Source organism: Solanum pennellii, chromosome 6 (genome assembly GCF_001406875.1).
Source record: "Solanum pennellii chromosome 6, SPENNV200".
Lineage (NCBI taxonomy): Eukaryota > Viridiplantae > Streptophyta > Magnoliopsida > Solanales > Solanaceae > Solanum > Solanum pennellii.
Window position 1 is genome coordinate 32,901,484 of NC_028642.1, and position 7,464 is coordinate 32,908,947.

At 32.7% G+C, this 7,464-nt stretch overlaps 1 long non-coding RNA gene across 1 annotated transcript; it reads right to left on the reverse strand.

Annotated features, from left to right (window-relative positions):
* Positions 1-1,357: 1,357 nt before the first annotated feature.
* LOC114077527 lies at positions 1,358-4,033 on the reverse strand. The gene is made up of 2 exons (XR_003578781.1): positions 3,778-4,033; positions 1,358-3,626 (listed from the first exon to the last, which is right to left on the reverse strand). It is a non-coding gene; the product is annotated as an uncharacterized LOC114077527 (long non-coding RNA).
* Between the last annotated feature and the right edge of the window lie 3,431 nt (positions 4,034-7,464).

The window sequence follows — 7,464 nt, forward strand, 5'->3', positions numbered from 1 at the left end:
ACTTTATGGGTGACGTGATTCGGACTTAATGCTTGTGAATTCTAGTGTAGTTTTTTATGGGCTATTGTATAATGTGATAATTATATTGAATTTATATCTAGTTTGTATTAGATTGATTATTTTGTAGTGAATTGACCTAGTATCATTGAGTACTATTATAATTGCATTGAATTATTGGTTATGGCCATGGGTAAGTGTCTTATGATATTGATTTGGATGATTTATCATTGGATTGAAGTGTTGAGGGTGGAGTTGTTGTATTCTGCCCTAATTCCTTATATTATGTTAATTAGACTTCAATTATGTTGAGATTGGTATGGTCCACTTATGGTGGCGGCGTTTTGTGCCTTACATGTAATTGATGTGGCCTTGTCGGCGTTACTTTATGTATTATGATGATCATGGTCATGCCGGCAACTACTTGAAGTATTATGATGATTTGCGTAGTTGATTTATGTGAAGTATGAATATATGTATCTACATGTAAAGTAATGTGAAAGTTTGTGTTCTTTCTATGTGTGCTAGGAGATCATGTAGACTATGACTATGTGTTTATATGTGTAGTGTTAGAATTAATGCATGAGTGTTCCTACTTGATTAATTGAGTTTTAATGGTTATATTGATGATCATATAATAATGTATAGGATGACATAAAGGTGATACCTGTCATTCCTAAGTGTTTAAAGAGTGATATGCTATGTATGATAAAGTAAAGAATGTTGTGGCTTATCTTTGTTGACTTGTGCCCCTTACTTTATGCATGTATGAATGTGAATATGACATGTCTTAACTTAGGATGCTAAAGCCTGTTAGTCTTGTGTGCATTAATTGTTTTATTTTAGAGAAATATGATTTATAAGTTTTTGACTTTTTTACAGTCGCCACTTAATTTTTAAAGAAAAATAAAGAAAATTTGGTTTTCAAAACAATTAAAACAAAAAATCGATTAAAAGCTTAAAACAAAACAATATTTCACTAACATGTGATTATCCAACAACTAACTTTATTTGGATAAAGATCTAACTTAAGTTTGAGATAAAAGATTATATAGAGTTGTTTTGAAAAATGAAGTTTTGCTTTGACAATCTAATTGAGATTTGCGAAATTTGCTTTAAGTTGTTTAAATCTGATTGATTTACATAATTAGTTAAAACTAGGTGGTGTATGGCGAGAATTTGAAGTTTTAACCCTAAAACTAACGAGAATATTTGAGAAATTATCATGATAAGGTAAGAGAGTGAAAGTGAGAGAGCGACTGAGTCGGGTCCAAATCCGATTTCTCTCCATCTCAACTGGTATTTGGACCCGTTTGTTTAAGGTTTTTGACCCATTTATTTTTGTACCTGTCGTAAAATCTAAGGAAACAATATTTAAAATAACTATATGGGTTTAGACCCAATAACAACAAAATAAAAAAAACATAAAATGGGCCCTTTTGCCCTATTTTCCTTCAGATCTTCAATCTACTCCAAATTTCGGCTCCAAGACTTATTCGTCGGATACAATGACTCGGAAAGGCATAGTTTGAGCAATTGAGTCTCATCAAGAAAATGCAAGGACTTGAAATGGAATCCAAATGTACTCGAGAGGAGTTTAACATCAAAAACGATAAACAAATCACCGACTTAGCACTATTTGAGAATGAAATAAAGTGATAAGATAGAAATTAATAGGTAAACTAATTAACATAGGCCGATCAATCTTTATCAACGCAACATCTAAACATCAAGGTAAAGGAAAACTCATGAATACATAGCATTTTTAATGTGGGGCAGAGGACAGTGATACGTCAATAGTGAAGGAAACAAGTAAATGACACCAAAAAAGACAAAACAGAGAAACCAAAATTATGAAGCCTTAACTTTTAATATTAGACATAATAATATTATTGAGTAAGTTCTTTTTTTTTTGGAAAAAAATATGATGAGTATATCAGTGACATAAAATAATTAAGTTAATTTTATTTACTAAATTAGATAAATAAAACAAATGAGACTCAGATAGAATACATTTTTCATATATACGTATACTTGAATTAGCATCTAGATATGCGGCATGAAAATCCAAACGGGGTGGACACATGACACCAAACAAACAAGCAAACCAAACTTTCATATATATAGATCCTAGCTCAGGGATTTGGCGAAGGCAAAATGACATAGCAAGAAAGAAAACTAACTTATTATTAAGCTAGATATATGCATAATAGTCGATCATGAAATGTGTGGGAAACTTGTTTAAAAATGGGAATAATGTGCAATAGCATATGATTTAACCTGGCCTCACAACTCTAATCCGAACCAATCAATTATCGTCAATAGATATACGGAAGACAACCCGAATCATAGTGCCTTATCATTACAAAAAAACTTATTTAACGCTAAATATATTGCAACCAACAGAAGATGAAATATGCTACACTGAACAAACATAGAAATATACTGAAAACAAAGGGGGATGTGAGAAAAATTAACATACAATAATGCTTGGTTTTTACAGAGGGAGGCAACTAACATACGTAGCATCTTCAACTAGACATGAAGGGCTTTTTAGATGGGAAAATGTTAAAGAAAAACTGAGTCACTTTGGCAATACTCTATACATATATACTAGAATGGAGGAATATAAACAAAGACAAACACAAGAAAACATGAGCGTGGAAGTGAAAGAGTTAACTCTTAATAGAATGAGAGAATGAGCACAAACAAAGTAGAACGCATAACCCAAAAAGAACAACACAAGACTTAAAGCGAGTATACAAATCTGTGAAGAACACAAACAGACACAAGGGGGCAAAAATTATCATTAAATCACCAAGATGACAAAGACATATTGTACATTTTTGTAATAAAGGGTAAGAAAAATACATCAATCTGAACAGACAACCAGGCTACATTCAGAGCATAACCCGAAATATGATTCACCACCAAACACAAGACTAGTTGTGAAACTGTAAGAAAATAGGAAGGCGAAAAATAAAAGAACATACCAAGAGTCATAAAAGCTTCTACCCAAACAAAACAAGGATAATATATAAAAGAATAAAGATGCACTACTAATTTCACGATTTTCTGTTAATGAAGATATTTCAAAATTTTATCATTTCAATCAACTTAGATATCTTCAGCATTGAACAACCTACACCTTACGAAATGAAGGACACGAGTAGTAATGATATTTACCTTTTAAGATGCAGCAAACGGGGACAAAACAAACCTCACGCGACTTCGATAAAACACTCACTGTAGAAATTTGACAACTTGCGGTAACTCACAACATATCGAAGGAAAATATGTATTTGGTTGTATTTGTTATATGATGGTGAAACTCGAACAATTTCTTTCTTTTATTTGTATGCTCTTGTTATGACTAAAAGAATCTCTAACTCTACCCAACTGTTCTATAATATTTTCTTCCAGCTAAAAGTCACCCTTACCAAAGAGAAAAAAATAGCCCCCTCTTCAAATTACATAAGAGATATATTATATAGGGAAAAAACTAGGCTTAGGAATTGGGGGGAGTGTAAAATTGGAATTGGAGTTTTCTTGCCCAAAATTTGAATTTTTCCATAGGGATGGGAAAGCTGCTGCTCTTTTCACAAAACAACAGCCGAATCCTGTGAAATCTGGATATGAACAAGAAGCGGACGACTCAGATTCATGAGTTTGTCCTTGAACTCTGACGTGGCGGTCATCCACGTGAGTCAAGGACAAGATTATTGGTTCCATTGCGGAGAAAAGTATCTATAATCACGGAAAGATGCACGAAAATCATACCAGCCTCGGAAGAGGTATGTGTCTTTGTCTTGGCGACGATGGAACCTCACCCACGAGGAGAGTGGAGAAGCGTAGGGGTCAATCAACTTCATTCATGGTTTGTCCATTGCTGTTCATGTTTGAGAAGGAGAAACAAGAGGGGTTGCTGGCCTGGATCGAGATTTTGGGTTCATATGCGCGACGAAGAAAAAGAGACACACACTCTTTTCTCTTTCATGGGGTGCGAAAAGGAAAAATTACCTAAATTAATACATTTTAAAAAATAATTACTGATTGTAGCAATACTTTTTGTTTATTACCATTTATAGCAATGTTTTGTTAAATCTGTAATATGTATTAAAAGTGAATTATGTATGCAATATATATGAATTATAATTGTTTTTTTGAAATATATCATGTTTGTTTGGTAAAAAATTGTCACATTGTATTATAAGTGTATTAAAATGTGTGATAAATGTATTATTTATCAATAAAATTTGTATTATATGTGAATAATAAATTATTTTTTGTAATATGTATTAAACTTGTATTATAAATGAATTAAAAGTGATCAAGTGAAATAAAAATATTATTGCTATAAATGGTAAATATTTTTTTAATATAGTATATTTATGTAAGTTTCCCGTGGGAAAATCGATGGTGTTAAGGCTTTAAGGGAAAATTAATAGGTTTTCTATGAATAAAGAAAATTAAGATTTGACCTGGGTCGAATTGGTGGATTGGATCTCGATTTGGGCTCACTCGGAAAAATAATAGTGGGCTGGAAAATATTGGGAAGTTGGTTACTTGAATTGGAGAAAAAAAGTTGCGAAAAAAATTGAGAAAAGGGCCCAACACATTGATTAATCGAGTCGGTAATATGTGGTTGAAACCACAACAACAAAAAATGGTTTACCAAATTCCTTCAAGGCCAATAAAACTTGCATATAAGACAAAATGTAAACTTAAATGACGAGTTGGCTAAAATTTCCTCATAAGACGAATTAATACAATTAATTGGAAAGCTTCTTAATTTTAACGAAATAAAATTATCGGCGTAATTATAAAAGAATTAATTCAAAAGTGTAAACTATTATTATATAACTAAACTTAATTGTATAATGTTTAAGAAAAATTACTTTTTTAGACGAGTTTTGAATGATAATAAAATATAGTAATAGTGTGTATAATTACGTAAACCATATACATTATTTAAAGTTTACAAAAAGTGACAAAAATAATTTAAAACAACTTAAAAATATTTTGAATTTTATGAAATATATTCATTTAAAATCATTTAACAAGTTCGTTAATTAATTTCTATCGGGGAGGGTCAAAATTCGTCTACAACTGTCCCTCATATCTCAACCTATATGAGAATCCAGATCACTTGTAGTTAGATACGCTTTATTTAACATACAATTTTGAAATAATTCAAATCTCATCACGATAATATATTATGAAGGGATCGGGATGCTCAAGAACAAGATTTTAAGAGCAAACATCAAAATACAGTTGAGTTTTCAATATTGAGCCCGCTTAGATATCCTTAAACTCAAGAAATCAAGTTCTGTGTAGTTCAACTCGATCGGTTACAAAGGAAATCTATTATGCTAGATAACCTTTGGTTCTGGATAAGTGACAAATCAAGTCGAGTGTGAAAGGAGGCTTGTAACCTCTTAGTCATGACTGTGGTGCGATTTATACCCATAATTAAGAGCTTACATGAACGTAATTTCCAAAGATCTTGGTGCATTTTCACTCAGATTGTGAAGCTACTTTCGGCGGATACTAAAATGTGCGGATGGGAAATGAAACTGACAATCCTAAAGAAAAACCAACATACCTTGTGATAGAGGTGTAGTTTGATTGCGGTGAAAGTCTCTCCTCTGCTCGCGTCTTAAGAATTTGACACTACTCTTTGGACTATTTCCCAGTTCGCTGCTAAGAAAAAGTTTAACGTTGTGCTGCATCCTTTTTGATGTAATCCGCACCCGTAGGTTTTTTTCTGGAAAAATTCATCCTTTCGGATGCTCTCAACTAAGACTGAGATAAACTCGTCAACATAAAAAATAAAATTCAAATAGGAGATAGTGTGTTTTACCGCGTTGACACTTGATTGCTCTCCTTATGCATTTGACGTCAACTCGACAAGTTTGACGTAAAGAAAATAAAGCTTATGTCTTAGGTTTGCAATATATTCGTTGAGGTACTGTTCATCTGATGTCAAAGTAAATAAAAGCTTATGCAGTGTGCTGACATTTCTCTTGATGTCGTTTTTGATGATTCTCTTGGTGTCTACTCTTGCCAAATAAAAGATACAGTTGATGCTGGTTGAATACACAATTACATTCTCCCTTCTTTCGCGATATATGAATACTTTTGCGCTATGCATGACATTTCCTCAATGCATGAATTATTTTTCTCTAGCAATGCATGACTTCTTTTCGCGATGCATGTATTTTCTCTTGCAGTTAATTACTTTTTCTCGCTATGCATGGCTTTTTGTGATGCATGAAAACAATTCTCAATGCATGAATATCTTCTCGCGATGCCTGAATATCTTCTCGATTCATGAATATCAACTCACGATGCATGATGTTTCGCGATGCATGAATATTTCTCACGAGGCATGATTTTACGTGATGCATGAATATCTTCCCATGATGCATAATTTTTCTGTGAGGCGTGAATATCATATCTTCCCGTGATGCCTGGATTTTTGTGAGGTATTATTTTCTTTGGGGCTGAATATCTTTCCACGATGCCTGATATTCATACGGGCATGAATATATTCCCACAATGCATGAACATATTATCACAATGGATGTATATCTTCTCAATAGATGAATATAAACTCGCGATGCATGAATATCAACTCGCGATGCATGATTTTTTGCGATGCATGAATATCTTCTTGCGGTGCATGCATTTTCTGCGAGGCATAAATATCTTCCTGCAATGTATGATTCTCCGCGATGCATGACCTTTCATGATGCATGAATATCTTTTGTAAAAATGAAGATAGTGCTTCAATCGATCCACATAGTGATCTTCTGGGTGCCTTATGGATAATGACATCGTCTCAATTGACGATACGATAACATGACCCTCCATGTTGTGTATAATCTCAATCGATACTACAAATAAAATGACCATCCGGGTAGTAATACTATAATATCTAATAATATGATGCAGATGACATCCTTGACGAAATGGTGTAAAACGTCTTTTTTGAGAATTTAATTTGATTGATCTTTGAACACATTTATACCTTCATTATAGACTTCTTTGTTGGGAATAGAATGAAACAATAAAGTTAACATTACTCAATCTTCAATATAAGCTATATAAAATATTTCCTGCATCCACAGAAAAATCATAAATATTTGAGAGCTCTTCGCCCCCTTAATTCTCCGTATTCATCAATTGGAGTAATTGGTTTATTTTAGAGTAAACCTATACACCTACTTCCACAGAAAAATCATTAGTTTTAAAGTGAACTGATCTATGTCGATTTCTACAGTTTTCTACACCTTGTCCTGCTATCTCCGGTTGATTTTCTGATCTCCTGACTCGTGTTAGATAAGACAAAACATTTTATGCCAAAACAGATGAAACATAAAGGGAAAAAACTTAGAGATTAATGTTTTGAAAAGTATGATTTTGAAAAATGTTTGCTGCCAAGTATCATGTCACATCGTGCTT